The sequence below is a fragment of the Callorhinus ursinus genome, unplaced genomic scaffold, assembly GCF_003265705.2.
Source record: "Callorhinus ursinus isolate GAN/ISIS: 27379988/994484 unplaced genomic scaffold, GSC_fseal_2.0 scaffold7, whole genome shotgun sequence".
Classification (NCBI taxonomy): domain Eukaryota; kingdom Metazoa; phylum Chordata; class Mammalia; order Carnivora; family Otariidae; genus Callorhinus; species Callorhinus ursinus.
This window is the reverse complement of record NW_027397069.1, coordinates 68,037,781-68,065,760: the sequence shown is the minus strand read 5'-3', so window position 1 is coordinate 68,065,760 and position 27,980 is coordinate 68,037,781. Positions and strand designations below refer to the sequence as shown.

Genomic DNA, 27,980 nt, shown 5'->3' with positions numbered 1-27,980 from the left:
TCTCATTCTCACTAAAATAATATCTATTTTTTTCCTAGCTGCATCCACTTTCTGTTTTAACCAGCTCAGACCCTCTTGTTGAGATAGGAGGAAAATGACCACTTCAGGTGATTGGGCCCTGTAAAATCAAGCAGGTCAAGGTCATGCCCCAAACCTCAGTATCTTAAAATGGCAAAGGTTTATCTCTCGATCTTCCTGCCCATCTTGGGTCACTGGAAAGCTTTACTCCCTGTCATTTTTACTGATGGACACAGATTGATGGAGCCGTCATCTTAATATCATCACTGGCATCAAGGCAGAGAAAATAGAATATGGTGAATCTGATAGCAGCTTTTAAAGATTTCCCCCTAGAAATGATACATACCACTTCTGTTCACATTTGATTGGTGCAAACAAGCCACAAGGCCATGTGAAAAAGTGAAACCCTATCATGTACTCAGAAAGAGGAAGTAATATCAGCAAATACCTCTAATGACATCCTTGTCCCCAAGGCCATGATTTCTCATGAAAATCAAGAGAAAGGAAAAGGCATTTAAGAGATGCTCTGTCCATGGGCAGAAACAATTAGTAGCCAATATATATCCAGGCTTTGCCGTCCCTGCTCTGACACATGGAGAGAGCCAGGCCTTCTTAATTTACTCTTGGCTGCATATCTCTATGTGATAAAAATTGTTATGCAAGCCTTTTTCCTTTTTTCCCCCCAAATAATATTAAGTGCTTGAGTATGTATTAAACTAAAGAAGCCTTAACCAACTGTCAATTGGAATCTGTCACTCTACTAGGTGCTGTGGGTGAAACAAAAAAAGTTAACATACCACAGTTAATTATCAAAGAAATGCCCATTTATTTTTTAGGAAAAGATGAAAATATATGAAAGGAGTAAAAATGATTCAAAACAAACTCTATGGATATCATCACAGACCAGTAATTGTCACTCACCTACTGCTGTTGTTGCTTCTCATGGGTTCCCACTCAAGCCTTAAAGACAGAAATCAAAAATAAAGTCTAGGCACAGAAGGAGGAGTGCCCACCGATTGGGCATAATCTCCCTGGCTGTGTTTCTGAAACATGAGTCACCAGGTCTCCAGGAGGATTTTGAATTTTTATGTTTTCAGTTCAGTGAACGTAGAAATTTTAATGTAAGCATATTCTTAAATTGTACTGATGCTTGATATTACTTGTATTTATATTTCTGCTTATGATCACATTGGCTCCCCAAGTAGAAGTACTTTAATAATGTCAGACTAAAGAGAAAATAAGTGGACTAAATACATAAATGATATGCCCAAGCTAAGTGGAGACCAGACCACGTTCTATCGTGTTGTTCAAAATGTTTTCATAGTATTCTAGGAAAAAGTGTGGGAGAATTGAGTCCTTACCTGACACGTGAATAGATGTGCTGAACTCGGAAGAACCCATGCTGTACAGGGCAGTGCCCTTGTCAAGTGGCAAAGCCAAAACAGAATATAGTAGTTACTAGATTTTGTTGATTTCAAGAGGAAAGTGGCTTTTTCACTTCTGATAAAATCAGTAGAGTCAGATGTGATGAAATGACCTTCATTATACCAATTACTACTTAGCAGGTGATTGTCAGTACTGTGCTGATAAGAGTCGAATTATACAACTCCAAGCACAAATTGTTGAAAAGGAATGTAATCCGATCATACGACCTTGATCAATAATATGCCAAAACAGACCTGGATAAGTTTTATCTATCCGAGAAATTCATAACCTGACTTCAGTCCTTGGCTTTTTTGACCTGTTACCTTGGACGCTGTTGAACAAATTCCTTTTTGAAATGTTTTCTCCCTTTGGGGTCTATGACATGGCTGTATCTTTCTACTACCCTCAGAGCTCCTTCTCAGCTTCCTTGGTGGGCTTGCTTCTCAAACCGTACTATCCCTCAGGTTCCATTTCACATCCTCATGTCCGCAATCACATCCTCATTTGTGACTCAACTACTAATACAGCCCTCACTCCCAAATCTCAAGCTCACCCACTACTCTTGAACTTGACACCCAGAGTTTCCACCTGAGTATTTTTAAAGACCACTGCATAGTTTTAAATGTCCAAAACAGATATTCTCTTCTTATAAATCTTGCAAAGGGACTAAGGATTTCCCTAGTAAATCAGAAATCCTGGCTCTTTCCCTTTGGAGTTTCAAGTTATGGTGACCCATCTGATGTGCTGGGATGGTTCTAAATGAGCTAAGTGTCAGAATGGACAATAATGGCCCTCAAGAAGAAATCCACCAAAATGATGGTGGTGGTGGTGGAGATGGAGAGAAAGGGCTGGGCTGGTAAGCCAGGCCAATGCCAGGGCCTGTCTGGTCTTAGGGGGAGGTCAGTTGGGAACGAAGTAATGATGTTACATCCTGTCCTGACCCACCATCTTGGACCTTGGGGTTCCTCAAGAGAAATAGTTGATTATCTGTACATGAAAATGTTTGTCACTAGAGTTGTAGTTGGGTCTGTGCAGTGGCTAGGCTCCCAGCCCTTAGGTGTGAGAGCTGGTTGTACTGTTTTCTGTATCAGCCTCACAAAAGCAGAAGTGAGAAACATAGGCAGTCAGATCAGACTTCTCAATTTTTTTTCTGCATAACAGAAGTAAACAAGACTGACTCATCTGGACAAAGTATGCACCCGAGGGGTCTTACTTTCCAAGGAAGGGAGAGCTCAGAGAATGATGAATGGGATTCTTATAAATAAAATTTGTTTTATTTATGTAGTAACTTAAGTATGGCTTTATTTTTCAACCACAGCAGGTGAAATAGGATATATGTGAAAGCTTCTAGAAGACGGTCTCACACTTGGTGGGTATTCAATGATGTTTGGATTTGAATCTAAATCTTGTTTAATAAGACACACATCCTACTGTGTTTGATAAATTACAGGGAAGAACCTGGCCATTGCTTCAAGCTGACATTTCCTTCTGTGACCCCACAGAGCAACTGTCATCTTCCTCTCTTAAGAGGAGTCAGTCCCATTTTTAATGGGGTTGGATATGGGAAGGATTTGGAGTTGGCAGAGTCAGTTAAATTCATGCGCATGTGATTCCATGTTTCTAGGATTAGTTCTCCTCCTGTGTCCAGCTCCTTACCCCAGGCCACCATAGTCTCTCATCTGCATTGCTGCAACAGTTTGTCACTTGGGCACTCCACCTCTCCTCTTTATCTATATACAGCAACAAAGCATGATCATCTTTACATAGATGTAGGAGCACATCATTCTCTTGCCTGAAACCATTCGATGGCTTCCCTACTGAATTCTGAATAAAGCTCAACCGCCTTGCTGTAGCCTGAAAGGCCCCAAATTATCTGGCCACTATCCATCTCTGTGCCCCTGAACTCCTTCCTACCATCAGAGTTATTACACTTTTCCTTTAGGCGTTAACTTGAATGTCACCCTAGAGAAGTCCTCTCTGATCATCCTGCCAAATTAGCAAAGTGTGTTCTCTTCTGCTATGCTCTAGCTCAATGGCTTCTTGTTTAAGACTTCACATTCTATATTATTTTATTTATTTGCATGTTTCCCTTTTTTGTCATCGATTCCTTGCACTAGAATTGTAAGCACAGAACCATGACTGACTCATGCAAGACTGTCCACATGTACAGCAGTGGTTGGAACTCAGTAAATCTTTGTCAGATGAATGAAATGAGATGATTTTGTTCAGTGCTCCCAAGTTATGGAATTGTACACAAAATCTGCCCTTGTGAACCACAGAGAATGATTATCTGATATATTGATTTTTCTAAGGGACTGAGTTTATGACTACACGCATTCTTGCTGAATCACTTAAAAGAAATATGTACCAGAGTATTCAGCAAACTGTGGTTACAAACAATATTCAAATATATTATGTAATAATGATGGAAATGAAAAGGTTTTATTCATAAAACCAGTCTAAAATGTGTAACTTCAAAACTAATTGTAATTCTATCTGAAATGTTATTCTTTACCAGAAAAAGAGGGGAAAAAATGTTCATTCCCACTAGTAATCAAATAAACTCATCTTAGGATAACAATTAAAATGTCATCTTCCACATTCAAAATAGGCAAAGGTTTTATTTTTAAGATAAAATTTATTTGACCAGTCTGAGGCAAAATGAACACACTGTCATACACTGTTGGAGAAAAGTCAGTGGATAAAGGTTTTTTCAGAAAAATAATGTAACAATATGCACTAAAATCATTAATGTTTTGGATCCACATTGTCTGCCCAGCAAGTTCTATTGGTAAAATAATCATGAATTGATAGATAAATTGAGCTACTTGGATTTTTACAAGGTTGTTTATAATTTGAAAAGTCCTAAATATATAACACTATGTAACTATAGCTATGTTGTATAAATAAAATAATAGAGGAATAGTGCATATATATAACAGTGTATTTAGAGAAGCTATTATACTATATATATATATTTAATTACATGGAAAATTTTTCATACTATGGCACTGAGACAAAAAGGAAATTAAAAGGAGTATATTGCAATTTTGTTTAAAAAGTGTAAGTATACACGTGAATGCAGAGAAAAAGGCCCATAACATAACATACCAAGTGTTAATAGCAATTATCTCTGAATGATGGGATTACTAACAATTTTTATTATGTGTTAAATACCACAGACCGTATAATTTTCTGTATTCTCTACATTTTCAACAATGAACACGTATTAATTTATAATCAGAAAAAGAGTTGTTTTTTTTTATGAGTTTACTGAAAAAGAAACAAGAGAGGGAAATGATTAAAAAAAAACAAACCCATGCAAAATCACTTATATTTGTTACAAAGCTTTAGGAAAAAAAACCCTCAGGACTTCTCAAAAGTTGATTCTTTTCCAAGCAGTGCTACAAGCTCCATAGTTGAATCAGCAACCACATGGCAAACTGACATCCTGGGCCTGTTGCAGGTGGTCCAAGATAAGACAGGATGGAAGCCAACTCCTGACAGACAATCAAGAATTCTTTCTCTGGAAAAGTTCCTTGAGAATGAGAAATAGCTGTAATTGTTGTGAAATGAATGGAGGAACCAGGGTGAACTTTTGGGTTGCCTGGGCCAACCTCTTGAAAACCAGAAGCACACAACAGTGGAGACTCAAAGAACATGAAACGCTCCAGTCCAAGCCTTTAACTCGACCCATAAGACAACTGAAGCCAAAATGAGTAACTGTGTTATTCTTCCCACTGTTTTTGCTGTTCGATAGTGCTGTGCTCACAGAGAGGTGGAAATGCTCCTCCTGGGAGTTCCCACCCAGCTGCCGAAAGAATGGATGGAGTCTTTAAGGAGGAGTGTAAGAAGGCAGTTAAGTTTAAGAAGGAGTTTTCAGCAGAAGAGGCTCCCTGCCCAGGCCTGTGCCCCAGGAGGTAAACTGTACTGTCTTATCTTTCCACTCCCAGGCTGCTCCCAGGTCCCTCAGGTCATACTCTGTGCCCTCAGGTCATACTTCTGCACTCTGGAGTTTATGAAAACAGGGCAGTCACACCACCTTGGCAGACACTCATGGGGGGGGGGGCCCACACCCATGGGTATCTTCAAACGAAAGATGTCTTGCCAGCATTCACACCAATCCTGAACCCCCGGATTATGATTTACTTTATTTCTTCCCCCCATAACTCTGATAACAGATTTGTAAAATGCAGAAAACCTTCAGGTAATCGGAGCAAAATTTGCAAGGATGCAGAACATAACTAAGCCGAACTCTCTGTTGTTGTTGTTGTTGTTGTTTTAATGATCTTATTTATTTATTAGAGAGGGGGAGGGAGAGAGAGAGCACGAGGGTGGGGAGGAGCAGAGGGAGAGGGAGAAGCAGACTCCCCACTGAGCAGGAAGCCCAGCCTGCAGCTGGGCTTGATCCCAGGACTCCCGGGATCTTGACCTGAGCCGAAGGCAGATGCTCAACCCACTGAGCCACCCAGAAGTCCCGCAGAACTCTCTGTTAAGGGTGTTTTTTTTTTTTTTTTTTAATTTCCCTTCCCCAAATATCTGGTATCCCACAGTATTCCCTATCTAGTGTTCTACTTCTCACCCCAGCCAGACCCTGGCTTCATCCTTGACTCTTCTCTCTAATACATACCCTCCACAAGTGTTCATTCAGACCTTTTACCGTGCTTTATTCATTCAACAGAAATGTACTGAGGGAGTTCTGGTTTCAGCTCCAATGTGTAAAGAGCTTGCAAGTCATCACTCCATCCTTAGAGCAAAACAGCTGAACAAGCTGAAAATCAACACCTTCTCTTAAACCCAGCAGAGACGGAGGTCACAGGGCAGAGCTACATCCCGCAGTCTGGAGAGACAGGCCAATCCAGAGTCACAACCAAGATCTTATCTGTAAGGAAGACGCTAGAGCCATAAGCTGGTGGGAACACTTAGTTGACAGTTTTGATAAATTCCTGGAGGCCCAGTTTGAAATAGCCTGAGAGTAAGAAATTCCTGGTGTCTGCCACCTTTTTTGGGGTTCTATCTCCAAAAACCTCACCAGGTTTTTCAGGCTGAAGAGCCAAGAATGATCCCCATATGGCTCTGGCAGAGGAAGGGGAATAGTTACCATTTAAAAATATGCCTAGGGGCGCCTGGTTGGCTCAGTCAGTTAAGTGCCTGACTGTGGCTCAGGTCATGATCTCAGGGTCCTGGGATCAGAGCTCTGCATCCCACTCCACACTCAGCAGGGAGTCTGCTTCTCCCTCTCTCTTTGCCCCTCCCTCCACTCGTGCTCTCTCTCTCAAATATATAAATAAAATAAAAAAATATATGCCTCGAGAGTTCTTACAACAAAGGTCTGCTTTATAAGGGAAGGGACTGTCCTACCTGGGGAAGGACATTTCCCTGCCTCCAGCCCCCTCTAGCCTTCCTGTCTCACCCGAGGGAAGGAAAAAAAGAGTTAATAAGTATTTGTGACAGTCAGAGCCCAGGAACACACGTCCACTAAAAGACTGATATTTAATTGTAAGATCACATAAGAACACTTTCCCTTGCCCACACTTGACCAGCACCGGCAGAGCTCCAGTAAAATAGCAGTGGATCCTAACTGAAAGAGCTGTAAGGCACAGACCCTATTTACTTTGAAGCCTTTGGCACCTGCAACTACAACAGAGATTAAAGACAGCCTAAAACCCTAGCTAGATTAACAGAAGAGCCCATAGTAAAGGCCTGCTTATGTCAGTTTCTATTACCTCATACGTCATGTATGAGTTTCAGCAAAAAAAATTGCAAACCATGCTAAAAGGCAAGCAAAAACACAATCTGAAGTGCATCACAACCAGAGGCAAGTATGGCGGAGATTTTGGAATTGTTGGGCAGGCAATTTAAAATACCTGTGATAAGGGCGCCTGGGTGGCTCAGCTGGTTAAGCGACTGCCTTCGGCTCAGGTCATGATCCTGGAGTCCCTGGATTGAGTCCCGCATCGGGCTCCCTGCTTGGCAGGGAGTCGTCTTCTCCCTCTGACCCTCCCCCCTCTCATGTGCTCTCTCTCTCATTCTCTCTCTCTCAAATAAATAAATAAAATCTTTAAAAAAATACCTATGATAAATATTTTAAGAGCTATTTTTGGAAAAGTAGACAACTTGCAAGAACAGTTGTCAGGTAAGCAGCAAGATGGAAACTCTGAGAAAGCATTGAAAGGAAATTCTAGAGGGCGCCTGGGTGGCTCAGTCGTTAAGCCTCTGCCTTCAGCTCAGGTCATGGCCTCAGGGTCCTGGGATCAAGTCCCACATCAGGCTCCCTGCTCCGCGGGAAGCCTGCTTCTCCCTCTCCCACTCCCCCTGCTTGTGTTCCCTCTCTCACTGTCTCTCTCTGTCAAATAAATAAATAAAATCTTAAAAAAAAAAAAGAAAAGAAAGGAAGTGCTAGAAATCAAAACCACTGTAACAGAAATGAAGAGTGCCTTTGATGGGCTCCACGATAGATTGGACATGGCCAAGAAAAGAACCACTGCCCTGAAGACAGATCAAAATGTACTGAGTGCCTGTGTGTGCCAGACACCGTGTTGGGCGGCGACGAGCAAGACAAGTGGCCGCATCCTCCTAGAGGGGCCTCCCTTACCGCAAGCCGAGAATTCAGAGTACACCCATTCGTCTCAAGCCTGTCCCATCCTTCTCATCTTTGCCGTCTGCTACCATCCCCATCCTGGCCTCGGCCTTTTTGGAATTTCCCAGATGACTTCCACTTGCCCGTTTGGTCTTCTTACCTTTCGGTCCTGCTCCATTCCGGTTAATTCTTGGCCCTGTTGCCTGTAAAAAGTCAACCTCAAATATAGAACTGGCTGCTTTCTCTCTACTTTAGTGGTTCTAAGGTTGCTGTTGGGATAAAGTCCAAATATAGCTTCAACTTCTACCCCTCCGTACCTAGACACACTGAAGTAAGTTAATGTTCTGATCTGCTAAGTTCCCTCCACTTAATGGAACGTCTCTCCTCTTCCCCTTTCCGCTTTGCCAAGGCATCTAATTTATCCTTCAAGACCCGGTTCAGGAATCAGTGGCCACAAGGAAGCCTTCCTCCCTCTTCCAACACATCAGTTAGGTACCTTTTCTGTTTATCATAGCACTTACCACTCTGTATTGTAATCATCTGTTTCCTTGACTGTTCTACCCAGGACTAGACTGTGGTTCTTTAAGGATACGGGTCATGTCTTAATAGGCCATGTTTTCCAAACACCTAGTGTTTTGGGATATAAAGGCAATGAGTAAATGTTTGATGGATGAATGAATGAATGAACAGATGAATGCAGAAGGTTTACAGCAGGAAAGAAATAGGTAAATACAAGAAACCAAACTACAATAGGCATTTGGCTTAAGAAACCAACTTCCAGGGTGTATTAGTCAGGATTCATGGGTAAAAATAACACAAGTCAACTCTGGTTCACTTAAGCAGAGATGGAATTTCCTAGAGGGGTGTGAGTGCACAGAATCAATAGGAAGCCTGGAGAGTCATTGAAAAGACCTAGCCAAGAACATGGCACAGGAATGGTCCGCTGAGAACCGAGGCTGGCATAGCTGTCTTGGCACATCGGCTGCAGTGCATCATCACTGCCACAGCCACTGCCGACAATCACAAATTGGTGACTTAGTCCCTTTTTCAAGATTCAGAGTCTCAGAGGGAGAATCTGACTTGCCACACTTGGGTGAGGTGTCCGTGATGTAGTTGTTGGGGGTGGGCAAAGGGAATAGCCTCTCTTCAGTTTCATAAGAATGCTGTTCACAAGTGAAAAAATGGCAACCGTGCAGATTTTCCTGAAGAGCTATGTGTCAGTTACCTAGGGCTGTCATAACAAGGGACTACAAACTCGATGACTTACACCACCAGAAATTTATTTCCTCACAATTCTAGAGGCTAGAAGTCGGAAATCAAGGTGTCGGCGGGGTGTCCGCACTTCTAGAAAGTGCCTTTCTCTTAGCTTCCGGTGGTTACTGGCAATTCTTGGCAACATTTGGCCTCCAGATGCACTACTGCAAGAACATCAAGTAGTGTTCTCCCTGTGTGTCTGTGTTTCTGTGTCTCCTCCTCTTATACGGACACCAGTCATATTGGGTTAGGGGGCCACCTGCTCCAACATGACCTCATCTTAACTAATTACCTCTGTAATGACCTTATTTCCAAATAAGGTTACATTCTGAGGTACTGGGTGTTAGAATTTCAACATGTCTTTTTGGAGGACACAGTTCAACCCATAACATCCTACATTTTCTACATCAATGTTTTCCTTCTGTTCCATGGTTTACCAAGAGCAATGAAGGGGGAGTCTTCTGCCTCAAGTATAGACAAGGGGCACATTGTGAAGGATGTGAAGACATAATAAAAATGACTAAAAGATAGTTGCCTATTTGTTATCCACTTGGGCCAGCAGTTCTGAACAATATCAGTGATAAAATACTTTTCTCCGCAACATCTATGTGTTGGCTCTAAATAATTTCCATATGTGGCAAAGATGTTCACAGATTCTTCAATATTCCTCCCTTCAATATGTGGAGCCCACTTTCTCTCTCCTGAGCGTGGGCTGGACTAAGTGTTTTTGTTTGGCTCATACATGATGTGTTTACAGAGTTTGAATTCTATTTTTTTAAAGATTTTATTTATTTATTTGACAGAGAGCACAAGCAGGGGGAGAGGCAGAGAGAGAAGCCGACTCCCCGCTGAGCAGGGAGCCCGATGCAGGGCTCCATCCCAGGACCCTGGGATCATGACCTGAGCTGAAGGTAGACGCTTAACCGACTGAGCCACCCAGGCACACCTTGAATTCTATTTTTAAATGGATATTTATTTCTTGTTTTTTTGTTAGTTGTTTTAAAACTAAAGAAGGAATCAAGCAGACAAATATAAAATTAAGTATAAACATAAAATTAGTTTTGGTAATTAGTGAAAATAATTTTGTTGTTTATAGTTAAGGGAGAATGAAAAAATGACCTGTCATAGTTGTCAAATATGCTAGGTATTATGGCACTGCTTTTATGGCATTTGACCTTCAGACTCAGAATTTTCTGAGGCAGCATAAGGTCTCCAATGTGTAAAGAAGACAACATATTCTTCATCATGGCTTTTTCTGATCTTAGGGAGTTAGATCCTATGAAGAGTGAAGTCATATCCCTACTTAAGCTGATGAAAATTTGTCAAACAAATTAAACAAAGGTTTCTTGTGTACCTACTGTGTGCTTGGAATACATCTGTGAACAAAACAGACTCTTGCCTTGCTAGTGGAGGGAGACAGCAAATATGAAAAGTATACAGTAGGTTTTGGGGGGAAACAGTAAGGCAGGATGGAGAGCCGGGTGCGCTGGGGTGAAGTGGGACAGGTTGGAGGATTGTGCAAGTGGATGGGGACAGTCTCACTGAGAAGAGAGACGGGAGCAGAGACTTGGAGGAAGAGTGGAAGTTTGCCATGCAGGTAGCTGGAGAACATTCCCACAAAGGGCCCAGCTGAGGCGAGGCACTGTGTGGCTGTGTCCCTAGCCTATTGCAGGGGAGACATGGAGGCTGTGGGAGCAGAAGGAGAAGGGAGCAGGGGCTGCCCCTGGGGTGGGGTGTACCTTGAGTGAGGCAGCTCTCTTGGGAAGGAGAAAGCCTGAACTGCCAACGTGCCAGAGCTGGGGAACGAGGACTTCAGGCCTGCAGGGGTTCTGGGCAGGACTCCCGGCAGCCCCCACAGAGCGGGGATTTACGGGGCTTGAGTGATTTCATATGGACAGGGAATTAAAGGGGAATCCCAGGTTAGCATATTGGGAGCTGTCCATGTAATCCCAATGCTCTTAGTTGACCAATGGCAACAGAATGCAAAGACACAACATTGACATACAATGTTTGCATAGATCAGACCAAGATAGGGACTAAAGATGACGTTAAAGAAGGTAAAAGTCGTGCACCAAGGAAACTACAAAAGGCCTGAAGTATTTCCTGGTTAGTTCCCCCCCCCCCCCCCCCCCCATGTCTGAGAACCATGAGTGGATAGTAAGCTATTAGTGAGAAAGAAGTAGATCTTATACTTGTTTTGTGTGTATATTAGTCTACTCAGGCTGCCATCACAAAATACTACAAACTGGGAGGCTTACACAGCAGACATTTATTTTCCCACAGTTCTGAAGGCTGCACGTCCAAGATTAAGGTGTCAGTGGGCTTGGTTTCTGCTGAGACTCCCCTCCGTGGCTTGTAGACACTGTCTTTTCACTGTGTCCTCTGAGTGGCAACATGGCTAGTGTCTCCAACTCTTCCTACAAGGACACCAGTCATACTGGATTAGGGTCCCATCCTTATGACCTTGCTTAACCTTAAATACCTCCTTGAAGGCCCTATCCCCCAGTAGTCACATTTGGGGTTGGGATTCACTGTATAAATTTTGGGGGAACCCAATTCAGGCCCTAACTATCATATTTCCTTATATTCTTTTAGGCATTTGATGCCATAACATTTTGGAGTTAAATGGGTTATTTTAAGTATTCAAATTTAATTTTCCCTCAAGTCAGAATCCCTGGCAAACAGTTATTAATTGACTGGGAAACTGAACTTTTCTGGTTGGCAAGTCTGATATATAGGATTAATAATGTATACCAGATAAAAGTACAGGGAGAAGAGTTGGCGGGGGGCTGTTTAGGCAAGAATATTAAATTCCAAGGCAAAATTTATCTGTAGTAATAAAAGGAGTCTGTAGGAAGACGCATTGATAATAAAAGTAGAAATGATAACACATTAAAAGCAGGGCCCAGAAAGGTAAGTGTAGCCCTGAGTTTGGGGCAAGGATCCCGGGGGCATCTGAAGTCCATACCCTGGCTTCCCTGGGGAGGTGCCTACCACCCCCAGGAAGGGTGTGGGGTAATTCCATAGCTGAGATGTGGATCAGGAATAGAATGTGCAAGCAGAGTTATAGGATATGGAAAATGTTACAATTCGGAGGAAGGTGACCATATATTTTCTCTTCCAAACATGGACAATTCTTAGAGTGACGAGGATGCTAGTAGTAACTGTGCCAAGACAACAGGTGCACACCAGGAAGCCAGGATGTATGGTCAATCTGATGGTTATGGGGTTATTGCCAGGCCTGGATAAGCCTGGGTGTGGGCCCTGGGGATGTATGATCCTCCCTGACCTCTGAGAAGTGACATTCTACATGGGATTTCACAACCATTCTCCTGGGCCAAGCTGGGGCCCAGGGGAGAGGAAATTAATGAGATAAACCTTTGAAATGTCAGTCTCTGTATTATTCTGGCAACCCCAGAAAGGCCACCAGTACCCGTCCCCCTCCTTCAACTTCCGCACATTGAGTTTTAATTCTTCCTGAGCTTTCAGATGTATATTTTAACCATTCAACAGTCAGAATTCAGGCTTATTATTGATTCAAATAGAATTGAAACTTGTCATCAAATTCTGTGCCTTGGTGGTAGATTATGCAAAGTGTCATTCCTCTCAAGATATAACATAGAATCTAGAAAACAGAACTAGTAGAGTATCATATTAAATGTTTAACAAGGGGTGCTTAGGTGGCTCAGTCGGTTAAGTGTCTGCCTTCGGCTCAGGTCATGATCCCAGGGTGCTGGAATTGAGCCCTACCTCGGGCTCCTTGCTTGGCTGGGACCCTGCTTCTCCCTCTCCATCTGCCTGCTGACCCCCCCCCCCCCCCCCCACGCCGCTTGTGCTGTCTCTTTGTGTCAAATAAATAAACAAAATCTTAAAAAAAAATAAATGTTTAACAATTTTTTTGAAAGTAACCTCTACACCCATCATGGGGCTCGAACTCACGACCCTGAGATCAAGAGTCACACGCTCGGCTGACTGAGCCAGCCAGGGCCCCTCATATTAACTGTTAATAATCAGCACAAGGGTGGCAAAAGCCACATACTAATCCTACATGTGCTGAAATAGCTTCCTTGGCAGCGGAGAACAGAGGTAAAACTCAACTGGGAGCAACTGTCAGATGATGGGAGGCCAAAGGTCATAGTGTTAGAGCATGTTATCAGCAAACTGCACATTTTGGGAAAACCTGGGACAAGGGAGGCTGCTGCAGATGGGTTTCTCTTTCTGTCCCCACCCATCCCCACCACATACATATTTTTTTTAACCTTGCTGTTAGAGCTTGAGCTAGGGTAGGCCTACGATCTCTAGTCCCAGCAACTGAATCATTATTGATCTCATTCAATCACTTCCCTCCCCTGTAATTACCTTAGTCTTGGGCGTGTGATATAATCCTGGCCCATGAAGTGTTCCCAGTCAGCTGGGATGCTTCACTGGTAAAAGAGGCTATGTGGAAACACAGCCTCTCTTCTTTGCTTCTGGAAGTTATGTGGTTGTGAAACCTGGAGCAGCTGTAGCCATTTTGTGACCATAAGGAGAGCCAGTAGAGGAAAAACAAGTGGCTGAGGATGGTGGCCAACGTAGAAAGATAAGAAGTATTTAGACCCCTGAATGAATTGTTGAGTTGCTGAACTGTGCAACAGTGGAGCAAACTTTCCTATGGACTCTGCTTATTTATTGAAACACAGCAGTATAGTTGGTTTACAATTTGTATCTGATACATTTCTCAAAGTTTGTGTAGGTCTATTTCTGCTCTTTCTTGTTTCTTTTCTTTTCTTTTTTTTTAAGATTTTATTTTTTCATTTGAGACAGAGAGAGAGAGCACGAGCAGAGGGGAGAGGCAGAGGGAGAGGGAGAAGCAGACTCCCTGCTGAGCAGGGAGCCCAATGGTGCGGGGCTCCAACCCAGGACCCGTAGACCATGACCTGAGCCAAAGGCAGACGCTTAACCATCTGAGCCACCCAGGCACCCCTGCTCTTTCTTGTTTTTGCTGGCTTTTTCTCAAGGAGACTTGTTTCCTCATTTGACATTTACCTTTGTGCAGAGGCCATGGCCCTAGAAAAATATCTAAGGGCCTCTGGGAAGTCAGGATAGAGGTGCTTCCTCCACGGAGGATTTGTATTTGCCTCTGCCAGATGCCTGGGAGCTCTACTGGTCAGTGACACCTTAAACCTAATACCTGGCTTGAAATTCCAGAAAGAAACTAGGCCTGCAAATCTGCCCAAGGCAACAAGGGTGGGGCCGCAGTCAAGACCCCTCCAGGCAGGACAGTTCTTTTTCACTTTCTTCTTCTTCTCCCAGTTGTAGTCCGCACCCAGCAACCTTCTGCTAGGTCCCCTAGGATCTTGGGGGAAACGGAAGGTTTGTTTCTGGTTCACACTTACCTTGACAGGGGGCTTTTGGAATATCAGCCTGTAGCAGCCCCTCCAATAAGACTCCGGCCTGGGCATTGATTTCTCCCTCAAAGAAGGAAGGCCTCAGGACACAAGTCTGAAAAGTCCTTGTTGTGCTTGATGCAGCGAAGGTCCAAGAGCAAAGTGGCTGAGCATTCCCTTCTCTTTCTGGATTCAGACTTTCTCTCAACTTCATCTGAGCATTTGCTGTCAGCTTATCAGTTCTTTCATTTTTCAGGCGATGCCCTTCATATTTCATCTAGCAAAATGCTCTTTTCATTGAGAGGGTTACTCTCCCTCTGCAGTTATTTTTATGTGAGAAAATGCATTCATTACTGTTTGAGTCACTTGTGTCTGGAGTTTCTGCAACTTTCAGGCAACTGAGTCAGCTCTTGACACCCTATCACATTCTGGAGAGAATTCTGTCAGAACGTCTGAAAGAAGTATGAAGCCTTTAATAGCAGGATTTGGGAAGCACTGATTCAGTAAGGACTTCTTAGTTATTCTGGGGAAATCTGTATAAGAGAAAAAAAATTGATAAAGGAGATGTTGCATAAATATTACAGCAAAAAAGAAAATTAACATTTATTGAGGGCCAGTAGCTATTCGGCTCTTTAGCTTTATCACCTCTGGACTGAAACTCTGGTCCCTTATATTAAACAATGAGATTCTGTTACTTAAGAGGTCCAGATAATGTGACAGAATAGAGAGGGAGAGCAAAGGGAAGGAGGAGGGGAGGGGGAGGAGGGGAGGGGGGGGGGGGGGGGGGAGGAAATAAGGGGAGAGAAGGGAGAGAGAGAGAGATCTGCTCTATCTTGTTCCTGCTTTGGAACAAATTCACAAATAATGGTTCACTCCACATGTTATCTGCTGCTTTGGGTCAGTCAGAGCATATTGTGCAATGAGTCCTGAGCTCTCGTGAATTTTCCTCACTGGGACAGAATCATAGCTATGACTAACTCTGCCAAATTTACACACAGTGCAATTTATATTTAGCTTTGTTTTTAAGCCGGAAGCTTTAAATTGTATTTAGAGGCAGTGTGGTGTGGTGTGGTGACTGCCAAATCCAGTTTTAGCTAGACAGGATATCTTAGAGAGAATCCTAGGAAGCCCAGATCTTGGGTCCACCTTGGTTTTCATGCTGCCTTTAGGTCTTGAGAGAATGTCAACTCCTCTGAGCCTCTTTGCCCCCAGCTTTTAAATAAGGGGTTTGATGAGATGATCTTTAAAATTCCTTCAGATTCTGATGTGCTGCTTTGTGAATGCAAATCCGTTTAAGATTTTAAAGCCTGGGTTTGATGGCAGCTCTCTGAGTTGATTCCTATAATACTGCCCTCATCCTTGCTGTATTTTCCTTATAACCATCTCAGTCCTCGCGGCTCATCACGCTGTCACGGGGGCTTTGCTGCAGAGGGTGCCATGGGGTACGGCCTAGCCCAGAGCCGGCAGGACCCAGCCCGGGTTGCTCGGCCACTAGCTCACACCCTGCCTGGGAAATCAGTGCTACAGGTGAGGGGAGCTGCCTCACCCGCCAGGATGTCCCTTCCCAAAGGACAACTCACACATCCAAACACTGGCTGAGAGGGTGTGTACAGTCTGTTCAGTGGCGCTAACAAAGTACCACAAACTGCGGGCCTTAAACAACAGACATTTATTTTCTCACAGTTTGGAGTCTGGAAGTCCAAGATCAAGGTGCCAGTAGGGTTGGTTTCTTCTGAGACCCATTTTTTTTTTTTTAAAGATTTTATTTATTTATTTGACAGAGAGAGACACAGCAAGAGAGGGAACACAAGCAGGGGGAGTGGGAGAGGGAGAAGCAGGCTTCCCACGGAGCAGGGAGCCCAATGCGGGGCTCAATCTCAGGACCCTGGGATCATGACCTGAGCCGAAGGCAGATGCTTAACGACTGAACCACCCAGGCACCCCTTCTGAGACCTACTTTTATGGCTTGTAGATGGATGCCTTCTCCCTGTGTCCTCACATGGCCTTTTCTCTAATTGCCCCTCCCTCGTGTCTCTTTCTCTTGTTTGTTTGTTTGTTTATTTGTTTGTTTAAGTATTTATTGAGCCCCTACACTGTGCCGAGCACAGTGCCAGGTCTTAGGGATATAGCAGTGACAAGGGCCAGGCTCTCAGTAGCTTCTGTTCCAGTTGTTTTATAACCAGGGTGCAGGGGAGCAAGAACCCCTGGCTCTGGGGGGCCCAAACATGCCAGGTTCAGCCAGTCACTGCTGACAAAATCCAGAGGCAGAGAGTCTAGTGGTGGTGACACAAGAAAGGAATTTATCTCAGTGAGGCCAACACCAGGAAGACAGTGGACTAGCATCTCAAAGACTGTCTTCAAAGTGCTGACAATGCTTCCAGGTTTATGTAAGGAAAGTGTGGGACAAAGGGCAGTGGGTGCGTGCAGGTGGGCAGGGAAGTTCGGGTCAGTCTTTGTCCTGGAGTCAGTCATGCAGGGCCTTGCCGGCTCAGGGCCGTCCTTACTGCTTGAGGGGCTAGTTTCACTTCCCATCACAGATGCTTTACCTGCTGGGTCTTTTGCCTGAGTTAAGAGATAAACTGGAAAGAAGAACTTAATCAGTTAGAAAATACAGAGGTCAAAAAGGAGATAGTTGAAGTACTCTTCTAGTTTTATAAGGAATTATTGTTTTTTAATTGGAGTATATATTTTTTTAATTAAATAAGCTCCACGCCCCACATGGGGCCTGAACTCATGACCCTGAGATCAAGAGTTGTTTGTTCTACCCACTGAGCCAGGCAGGCACCCCATGGAGTATAATTGACATACAATATCCTATTCATTTCAGGTAAATATCATAATGATTTGATATTTTTATACATTATAAAATGATCCCCACAATAAGTCTAGCTACCCTGTGTCACCATACAAAGTTATTACAATGTTATTGAGTATGTTCTCCATGCTGTACATTACATCCCAATGACTTACTTATTTTATAACTGGAAGTTTGTACCTCTTAATCAGCTTCACTTATTTTGCCTGTCCCCAACCACTACCCCTTCTGTAATCAATAGTTTGTTTCCTGTATCTGTGAATCTGCTTCTGTTTTGTTTTGTTTATTCATTTGTTTTGTTTTTTAAACCCCACATATAAGCAAAATCATATGGTATTTGTCTTTCTGTCTGGCTTATTGAACTTGGCATAACACCCTCTAGGTCCATCCATGTTGTTGGAAATGGAAAGATTTCATTTATTTTAATGGCTAAGTAAGATACGTATATCACATCTTTATCCACTCACCTATAGATAGACACTTAGGTTGCTTCCAGATCTTGGCTATAAATCTTATAAATAATGCTGCAATGAGCATAGGTGTGCATAGATCTCTTCAAATTGGTGTTTTTGAGTTTTTTGGTTAAATACCCAGAAGTGAAACTGCTGGCAGTTCTATTTTTAATTTTTTGAGGAACCTCCATACTGTTTTCCACAGTAGCCGAACCAGTTTGCATTCCCACCAGCAGTGCACAACAGTTTCCTTTTCTCTTCATGCTCACCAACACTTGTTATTTCTTGTCTCTTTGATACTAGCCCATCTGACTGGTGTGAGGTGGTACGTTATTGTGGTTTTGATGTGCATTCCCCTGATGATTAGTAATGTTGAGCATCTTTTTGTGTGCCTGTTGGTGATCTGTATGTCTTCTTTGGAAAAAATACCTATTCAAATCTGCTGACCATTTTATAATCAGGTTGTTTCCTTTTTGGTATTAAGTTGTATACTTTTTTTGGGTCAGAATTATTTGTTTATTTTATGGCAATTTTGAAAATCCCAAATATGTTTGCCTCAGTTTTGTTTGATTTTACAAATTGATAGCATTTTTAATCAGTTGCCAATAATTTAATATGGCAGTGTGGCTTGTTAACTGTTAGACATCATTTCGCCTAGGTGCTCGTTCATTCTCGTATTAGTCACTTGGTTACTTGGCTGAAGAGAAATGTCACAATAATTGGCCATGGATTTCTCAGCTTAGTGTTTTTTTTTAATTAAGTTTTTAATTTTAATTCCAATATGGTTAACATACAGTGTTATGTTAGTTTCAGTTGTACAATATAGTGATTCAACAACTCTACATTACTCAGTGCTCATCATGATAAGAGTTGTGTAAGTATTTTTTTATATATTCTGTACATTAACCCTTTATCAGATGTATAATTTACAAATGTCTTCTCCCATTTAGTAGTGTGCCTTTTCAGTTTGTTGATGGTTTCCTTTGCTGTGCAAAACTTTTTAGTTTGACGTAATGTGATTCCTTTATTTTAGCTTTTGTTGCCCTTGCCTGAGGAGACTGGTCCAAGAAAATACTGCTAAGACTGACGTCAAACAGCTTATGTTTTCTTTTGAAGTTTTATGGTTTCAGGTCTTACATCAAGTCTTTAATCCACTTTGAATTTATTTTTGTATATTGTGTAAGATATTGGTCCAGTTTCATTCTTTTGCATGTAGCTGTCCAGTTTTCCCCAAAACATTTATTGAAAAGACTGTCTTTCTCCACTGTATATTTTTGTCTCTTGTTATAGATTAATTGGCCATATATATATATATGGGTTTATATCTGGTCTTTCTATTCTATTCCATTGATCTATATGTCTATTTTCATGCCAGTACCATACAGGTTCGATTACTGTAGCTCTGTAGCACAGTTTGAAATCTGGGAGAGTGATACCTCCAGCTTTGTTCTTCTTTTTCAAGATTGTTTCAGCTATTTGGGGTCTTTTGTGTTTCCATACACATTTTAGGATTCTTTGTTCTAGTTCTGTGAAAAATACCATTGGAATTTTGATTGAGGATTGCACTGAATCTGTAGATTTCTTTGGGTAGTATGGACATTTTAACAATATTAATTCTTCCAATCCATGAGTATGGAATATCTTTCCATTTATTTGTGTTATCGTCAATTTCTTTCATCAGTGTCTTATAGTTTTCAGAGTACAGGTCTTTCATCTTGGTTAACATTATTCCTAGGTATTTTATTCTTTTTGATGCAATTGTAAATGGGATTATTGCCTTGATATTTATTTCTGATAGCTCATTATGAATGTATAGAAAAATAACTATTTCTGTATGCTAATTTTGTATATTGTGACTTTATTGAATTCATTTATTAGTTCTAACAGTTCTTTGGTGAAGTCCTTAGTGTTTTCTATATATAATATTATGCCATCTGCAAATAGTGACAGTTTTACTTCTTCTTTAACAATTTGAATGACTTCTATTTCTTTTTCTTGCCTAATTGCTGTGGCTAGGACTGCCAATACTATGTTAAATAAAAGTGGTGAGAGTGGAAACACTTGTCTGTTACTGATCTTAGAGGAAAAGATTTCAGCTTTTTACTATTGAGTATGATGTTAGCTGTGGGCTTGTCACATCTGGCCTTTATTATGTTGAGGTATTTCCTTCTATATCTACTTTGTTGAGAGTTTTTATCATAAATGGATGTTGAATTTTGTCAAATGCTTTTTCTGCACCTACTGAGTTGATCATACTATTTTTATCCTTCATTTTGTTAATGTGTATCATGTTGATTGATTTGCAGATGTTGAACCATTCTTGCTTCTCTGGAACAAATCCCACTTGATCATGGTGTATGATCTTTTTAATGTATTGTTAAACTTGGTTAACTAATATTTTGTTGAGGAGTTTTGCATCTCCATTTATCAACAATTTTGGCCTATAATTTTTTTTCTGTGTGGTGTCTGTCTGGTTTTGGTGTCAGGGTAATGCTGGCCTTATAAAATGAGTTTCAAAGTGTCCCTCCCTCTTCAATTTTTTGGAATAATTTGAGAAAGATAGGTATTAACTCTTCTTTAAATGTTTGGAAGAGTTTACCTGTGAAGCTGTCTGGTCCTGGACTTTTGCATTTGGGAAATTTAAAAATTAAAATGAATTCAATTTCATTACTTATAATCAGTCTCTTTAAATTTTCTGTTTCTTCATGACTCAGTCTTGGAAGGCTGTATTTTCTAGGAATTTGTCCCTTCTAGGTTTTCCAATTTTTTGGTAGACATTGTTCATAACAGTCTCTTGTGATCCTTTGTATTTCTGTGGTTTCAGTTATAACTTCTTCCTTTCATTTCTGATTTTATTTATTTGGGCTCTGTCTCTTTTTATGAGTCTGGGCAGAGGTTTATCAATTTTGTTTATCTTTTTAAGAACCAGCTTTTAGATTCATTGATCTTTTCTATTGTTAGGGTTTTTTTGTTTTGTTTTTGGTTTCTATTTCATTTATTTCCGCTCTTATCTTTATTATTTCCTTCCTTCTACTAACTTTGGGCTTTATTTGTTCTTTTTGTAGTTCCTTTGGGTGCAAAGTTTAAATTGTTTATTTGGATTTTTCTTGTTTTTTGAGGTAGGCCTGTACCACTTTGAACTTTCCTCTTAGAACTGCTTTTGTCATGTCCCATAGATTTTGGAAGGTTGTGTTTCCATTTTCATTTGTCTCGTTATTTTTTGATTTCCTATTTAATTTCTTCATTTACCCATTGGTTGTTTAGCAGCATGTTGTTTAGTCTCCACATATTTGTGTTTTTTCCAGTTTTCTTCTTAAAATTAATTTCTAGTTTCATACCATTGTGGTCAGAAAAGATGCTTGATAGGATTTTAATCTTCCTGAATTTGTTAACACTTGTTTTGTGACCTAACATGTGATCTTCAAGTAAAGCTTTCTCAAAATGCATAGATTTCTACAATTAACAGGGACTACCGCTGGAGGAGATTCAGTGGAGGTAAATAGTTTCACTAGGTGGTCTCTGAGGTCCCTTTTATAGGACTTGCCTGTACGAATTCATTTTCACCTGACAGCTCTTCCTTAAATAGTCAAAGGGTGCAGGGGCTCAAATAAAAGTGAAAGTTATACATCATGTGCCTGATTTTGCTGTTCTTCGGCCACACTTAACTCCTTGCCCCAGCTCCCAGAGACCCAAAACAGTTTCCCTTTCTCTCTACCTACCCTTGTACAAACTAAGAAAGGATTTCAGGTCATCAAAATCACAGAAATGAAAAATTACAAGGGAGTGAATTTAATCGAGAATTTACTCTTTATTGAGCATCTGTTCTAAGCAGAGCACTCTACCACAGGGAATAGGAAAGAAGTAAAGGAAAAAAAAAATCTGGCTCCAAAGTTGTTACAAAGCAGATGGAGAGGTGAGTTATATTCAGACTGAAAGTTATCATTGTCATGGGAGATGTGTCCAGAAAGGAGGCCATTGGTCATGTTAGGGAGGACCTGATGATGGGAGGCCTTGCTCCCGGAAATCAAGGAAAATCTAGGTCCAGCTACCAAGGGTAACCCCAGCCATGGGAATCTATTTATCTCTGTTTATCTGGTCACTAAACGCAGCATGCCCTTCAACAGGCACCAGTTAAAGATTTATGCTTAATTTTTCTTATTCTACAAGATAGTGACCTTGGAGGCAGATGTAGGGGAAGACGAAATCTCCAGTTGCCCTGGACCAAGGTTTCCCAAACCGATCTTGGTACAGCCAGCAGATTGAGAACCTCTTGCAAATTATCTGAAAAGTCTTTTGAACTCTTTGGAAACAGCTATGGAGTAAACATAACGATTATGTTTGTAATATTAATACAAAAAGAGTAACATTTCTCAGTTGTTCTGTTCATACTAGCAGCTTCTATTGTTCACAGAACCTATAGCCTCAACAAGAAGTTAGTATATTTATGTCTGTCCTGTTTCCTCTAGAAGTCCTATATATGTGCCTAAGAAAAAAAATCACATTGAGCCAAATACGTAACCTACGTAACAGGCACAGGAAACTCTCAAAGATTGAGAAGAAAACCTTTTCAGAATTGGGGACAAAGCGGCAGAAGTTCACTATTAGGTCCATCCCCTGTCTTCTGTCGCCTCACAGTGGAGCCCCAGCAGAGCAGTGTGCATTTTCCTCACCCTCGCTGGGAGTGTTATCTGCAGGAAGATGTCATGGAAGAATGAAGCATCCTGCAGAGCTTGGTACTAAGTCCAATGGAAGACCGCAGGGAGCCTTGACATGAATTCTGAGATAGTTCTGAAACCAGTGCTCTGGAACTCTCACTAGGCAGAACCAGGCTGCCTAGACCCACTACCATGTTCTCTGGCTTTGATCAAGGTTCAAGGCTTTGGGAGATGGGGAGGTTCTAGAAGTCCACCAGGGTCTTCTGATGGGGACCAGGGCAGATTGGCTGAGTTGGGGTTTATGCTAAGAAATCAGTTTAAAAACATAAAAAGATTCCACAGAAACTAAATTGCCCTCTTTCGAGGATTCTCTAAAACAACCCTAATCCTGGTTTGGGATTCCAAGTCTGAACTAGATTTGTCCTGCAACCCCAAGACTTGCTGATTGGTCATCTGTTACCAGGTTCAGAACCCTCCGTGGGCATGCAGAACTTATCTAGAGCCTTTTGGTCCATGTGCACTACTAGAGTATTGCCTGGGTGGTAGTGTTTGGATCTTTGCTTAACTGTACTTTCCCCAGACCTTTGACAGTTTAATACTCAGTTGGAGATGATGTCAAAATACATTCAGTTCTTTTTCATGACATACATTCGTCAGTAAGTCTTCTGTTATTAGGAATAATTTTCTTTTAATTTTTGGGGGAAAGTAAACCTTTTTTTTAACCTCTAGGGGAAAGTGAACACTTTTCTGCATTTTGCAGTAAGTTCAAGTTCTGTGAGGAAGAATGAGTACAATCTATTCATCTAATTATGTGTAATGAAAATACATTTCATTCCTATGTCAGATTTTCTTCCAAAGGCTACTCCCAACCATCATCTGCTTGATTTTGTAGACATAAATAGACAAGTGTGTAGATACACATGAAGCCAGCTTAATATGCACATATAAAGATAGAGTTATTAAATACATGTGTACATATGTGAATGATATACTATTAATATTGTGTATGCAGATGTATATATGTACATCAGTGGGTATACATAAGGATGTTTGTGTGTTATACGTAATCATAAAATTTAAGCTAAGTATAGCATAGGGACATACATGTCAATTTTGTCCAAGACCAAAAAAATGTGTTTGTGACAGAATATGGAAATCTTTTAATGATGAATTTAAAATGCTTAGCTTGCTCAATTACTATTTTCAGCTACATTTGAGGAAATGGACTGCTATTTGTGTGAACTTCCTAGGACAAATGCTTCTCTGGGATCCTCTTCTCCCCCTAGACCTTGAGATTATTTTTAACCGTCCCAGAATATGGATCTCTTGCCTGTTTGAGAGGAGAAGCTGTTTTGCACTTCCCAAAGTCTTCTGCCCTTTGTTCTTCAGGTAGAGGGGGAGAGGTGACAGAGAAAATCCTGACATGCCAGGGAGCTCTGGCAGCTGGAGGCCCTCCTTGCTGGGGGTCTCTGCAGGCTGAAGAGAGGAACAGAGAGAAAAGGGGTGGAGCCTGATGCTGGGAACTTTCTGTGCAGCCAGGGATCCCCCTGACCCTCCTCGAGGCACAGGCCCTGGGCAGCGGCGGGGGATGGGGAGGGTGGGAAGGCGGTCCAAATTTAGTAAGCTATTTTGGTTATGAACTAAAATTTGCATATGTCGGACAAAAATATTACACTTCACTGCACTGTATCACTCCTACATTTCAAACACTCACAAAAATTCTGCATGGTTGTATAAAATAACAACATTGCAGTAAAGCAGGTTCTGTGTTTTCATTTGTATCATCGCTGTCCTGTCATTGTTTATTTTGAATCTGCTGTTGAAACACAGGAGCATGCTGTATTACAGGGTTGCAGGCAAAAAATGGGCCCAAAGCGAACTTTAAGTGAGACCACACCGTTATCAATGTATTGTCAAAATGACTGCTTATAGATGAGTCCATGTGAGTCAGGATAATTGGGGATTCTCCAAATTAACTTCCATGTAGAATACAGTGATTATGGAAGGATAAGTAATTGAGGTGTGCTTGTGTGAAGCTTACTTGTATTAGTAAAATTCACCAGTAACCACAGCAGTTGTTTGGAGCCTATCCCACGGAAAGATTTTTTACAGAGGCGCATCATGTGTAGAAATGTCAGTGCATGTTGATGTAAAAAGCAGATTGACCTATCATTTGTTTTATGTATGAACATTTTTATCCCTACCAGTGATGCATCCCCTTATTACCAGCACCTGGTTGTTGCTCCCTGAAAGGGCGTCTGAACGTAGAAGACTTGGACTTGAGTGTTGGCATATGACCTTGAGAAACTGGCCAATATTGTTGTGGTTCACTTTGCTTGTCTATAAATTGGAAACACCACCACTCCTCTACTCGACCTCACATAGCTCTTACGAAGATTTCATAGACGTGGAGCCTGTGATATCTGTACAAATACGAATTTGCACGACTAGCCCCTGAGTTGTGGTTTGCCACGGAAGAGCCTGGCCGTGAGGCTCCCCCTGCCTTTTTTCTCTCCCCATCACTGGACCCTGCTTCCTTGTCTGCTCCCTAAACACAGAGCAGGCGTTTCCACAGGCTCTGGTTCCGACTCTTGGCTTTTCTCACTCTCCCTACTTCTGCCTTTTTCCTCTCTCTCTCTCTCTCTCTCTCTCTCTCTGCTGAGCTTATCTATTTTCTGTTTCCACTTTTACTGATTAGCCCAACAACAGTTTCCAAATCCACCCTCTCTAATTCCAGGCCAACATTTCCAACAACCCTCTTCCCCATAACACCTCCCCCTCCTTTCCCACTTTTGCAGCCTCTGGCTCGTCTTTCCGTAGCCCAAGCACAAGCCTCAGACATAGGCCCCAAAGATGACTCTCATCTTGTCCTCCTTCGCATCCAAACAGAAATGAGCTAGAGGGGGCCAGAGGGGTTGGGCATGGGGGCTTCAGGCTCAGCTGACTCTGGATTCAGAGCCTGGCTGTACCATGTACTAGTTATCTGACCTGGAGCAAATTTCTTAATGCTCTGTGGATCCTGGATTCCTTAAGCGCACTTTGACCTACCTGAAATACAAACTCACAGAGCCCGTCGTTTATTATTTGCATAATGTTCTTTCTTTTTCAGGGGCTTGGAATATTTTTAATTATAATATGTAATTGTGGTAAAACACACACACCATTAAGTTTATCATCTTAACCATGGCAAGTGTACAGTTCAGTGGTAATAAGTACATCCACATTGCTGTGCAACCATCACCACCATCCATTTGGTAAAATTGAAACTCTGTACCCATTAAACAATAATTCCTGATTTCTACCGCCCCCCCCCCCACCATTGGCCAATGGCCACCACCATTCTACTTTCTGTCTCTGAATTTGACTACTCCAGGGACCTATATGAGTAGAATCCTATATTTGTCCTCTTGTGTCTGGCTTATTTCATTTAGCATAATGCCCTCAAGGTTCATCTGTGGTATCACATGGATCAGAATTGCCTAAATTTTTAAAGCTGAATAAAATTCCTGTGTGCCTGTGTGTGTGTGACATTTTGTTTATTCATTCATCTGTCTGTGGACACTTGGGTTGCTTCCTTCCCTTGGCTATTGCAAATAATGCTATGAACATGGGCGTACAAATATCTCTTGGAGACCCTGCTTTCAGTTCTTCAGGTGTGTACCCAGAAGTGGGAGTGCTGGACCGTATGGTGATTTTATGTTCCACTTTTGGAGGAATCATCGTACTGTTTTCCATAGCAGTTGCACTGTTTTAAATGTTCACTAGCAGCAAACAAGGGTTCCAATTTCTCTACATTCTCATCAACATTTATTTTCTGGGTTTTGGTATAAAGTTTTTTAAAAGACGAGGAATTAACTAGATTGTAGCCCGTGTTTCTCTAAACTTAAAGGAGGATCACGTCCTCAGAACCATCTGGAATGTCTGTAAAAATGCAGACTCCTCACGCTGCTCAGACGGAATGGGCCCTCTGAATGTGACCTTTTAAGCCAACTGCTGTGTAAGCTGCCACCTTCACTCATAGGAATGCCTCCTGCAGGTGAGGTCGTAGCCCAGCTGACAAGCCTTTGAGGAGATTTGAGAGGGAGAGCACCCTCCAGCCCCCTGAAAAACCACAGCGAGTGGGAGAACTCAAGCTACATCCGTCAAGATCATCTCATGAGGGTTCAAATGGCAGCACAAGTTGAAGAATTATAATCATAGTTTTTTTTTTTTCAAGGTTTCAGTCTGCGCAATCATGACCCACTAAAAAAATCAAATTAAGGTCTGGAAACAGGGACATTTTTAGCTAAGGAAATGCTCTTGATCAAAAACCAGATTTCGACTGGTGATCCTCGATGAAGTACCTATTATCAGCTTCCTACAGATCTCCTCAGAGCCTTTCTCAGGCATTAGGGAAGCAATCTTCACAAGGGCCACTTCCCCAGCTGTAATGCCTACTGTGATATGAGTCATGCCTTTTGTCTTGTGCCTGGAATTTGGGGATGTTTACAAAAAGTTGTTGTAAATACGAGTCATAATTCCTCTTTTCACAAGATTCTTTATTTCAGAAAAATGAGTAGCTCATCACGTACAAACGTCATATCACTTCCAGGCCTATTGTCACCTGGAAGTAGTCTCTTGGTTTTACTAGGGATTATTTAAAGGCTTTTGAGAACAGTATGTCATGGAAATCCTCCAGAGAACATAGTTTCTGGGTTGCCATCAATAATGTTGAAACACACGTCTGCTGCGTTGACCGTACCAGCTTCAGCTTTTGAAGGCAGAAAATGGAGTCTTGCATTTAGAAGCAAATGGCAGTGAAATGAAAATATCTTTTATTTTAAGATTTTATTTATTTATTTGTCAGAGAGAGAGAGAGAGACAGTGAGAGAGGTAACACAAGAGAGAGAAGCAGACTCCCACTGAGCAAGGAGCCTGAGGCGGGACTCGATCCCAGGACCCTGGGATCATGACCTGAGCCGTAGGCAGACGCTTAAGGACTGAGCCACCCAGGCGTCCCTGAAAATATCTTTTTAAATGCAGGCTCCTTGAGTTTGAGTACAACATCTCCTTTCTTGCTTCATTTAAATTCCCAAAGCAGGTGGAGATGTAATTGATACGTACCTCATTATAACATTTTCCTTAGCACAATAAAACCTTATTTTCAAATGAAACTGCTCTGACATTGAGCACTAATATTTTAAAGTTAAGTGTGACAGCCCATAACTTTTTAAAAATGGAGAATAGGTCACCTGAACTTTCTTCCCCAGTGGTGTCTCTCAGTGTTCACACACGGACATGAGACCAGACCAGATGGGTACAGTAAAGCAGGACATAGTCCAGACTGCCCAGCTAGTCACAAGCAAAATAAACAAAGCAATAAAAAAAGACAACATTCCATTGAATCCCTGTAAGTAGAAATACATGTTATGTAAA

The 27,980-nt window shown here is 41.7% G+C and overlaps 1 long non-coding RNA gene across 1 annotated transcript; it reads left to right on the top strand.

Annotated features, from left to right (window-relative positions):
* Positions 1 to 2,771: 2,771 nt before the first annotated feature.
* On the top strand, positions 2,772 to 5,315 carry LOC112826810 (uncharacterized). Its single transcript, XR_003209053.2, has 2 exons — positions 2,772 to 2,812; positions 4,846 to 5,315. It is a non-coding gene; the product is annotated as an uncharacterized lncRNA (long non-coding RNA).
* Positions 5,316 to 27,980: the final 22,665 nt, after the last annotated feature.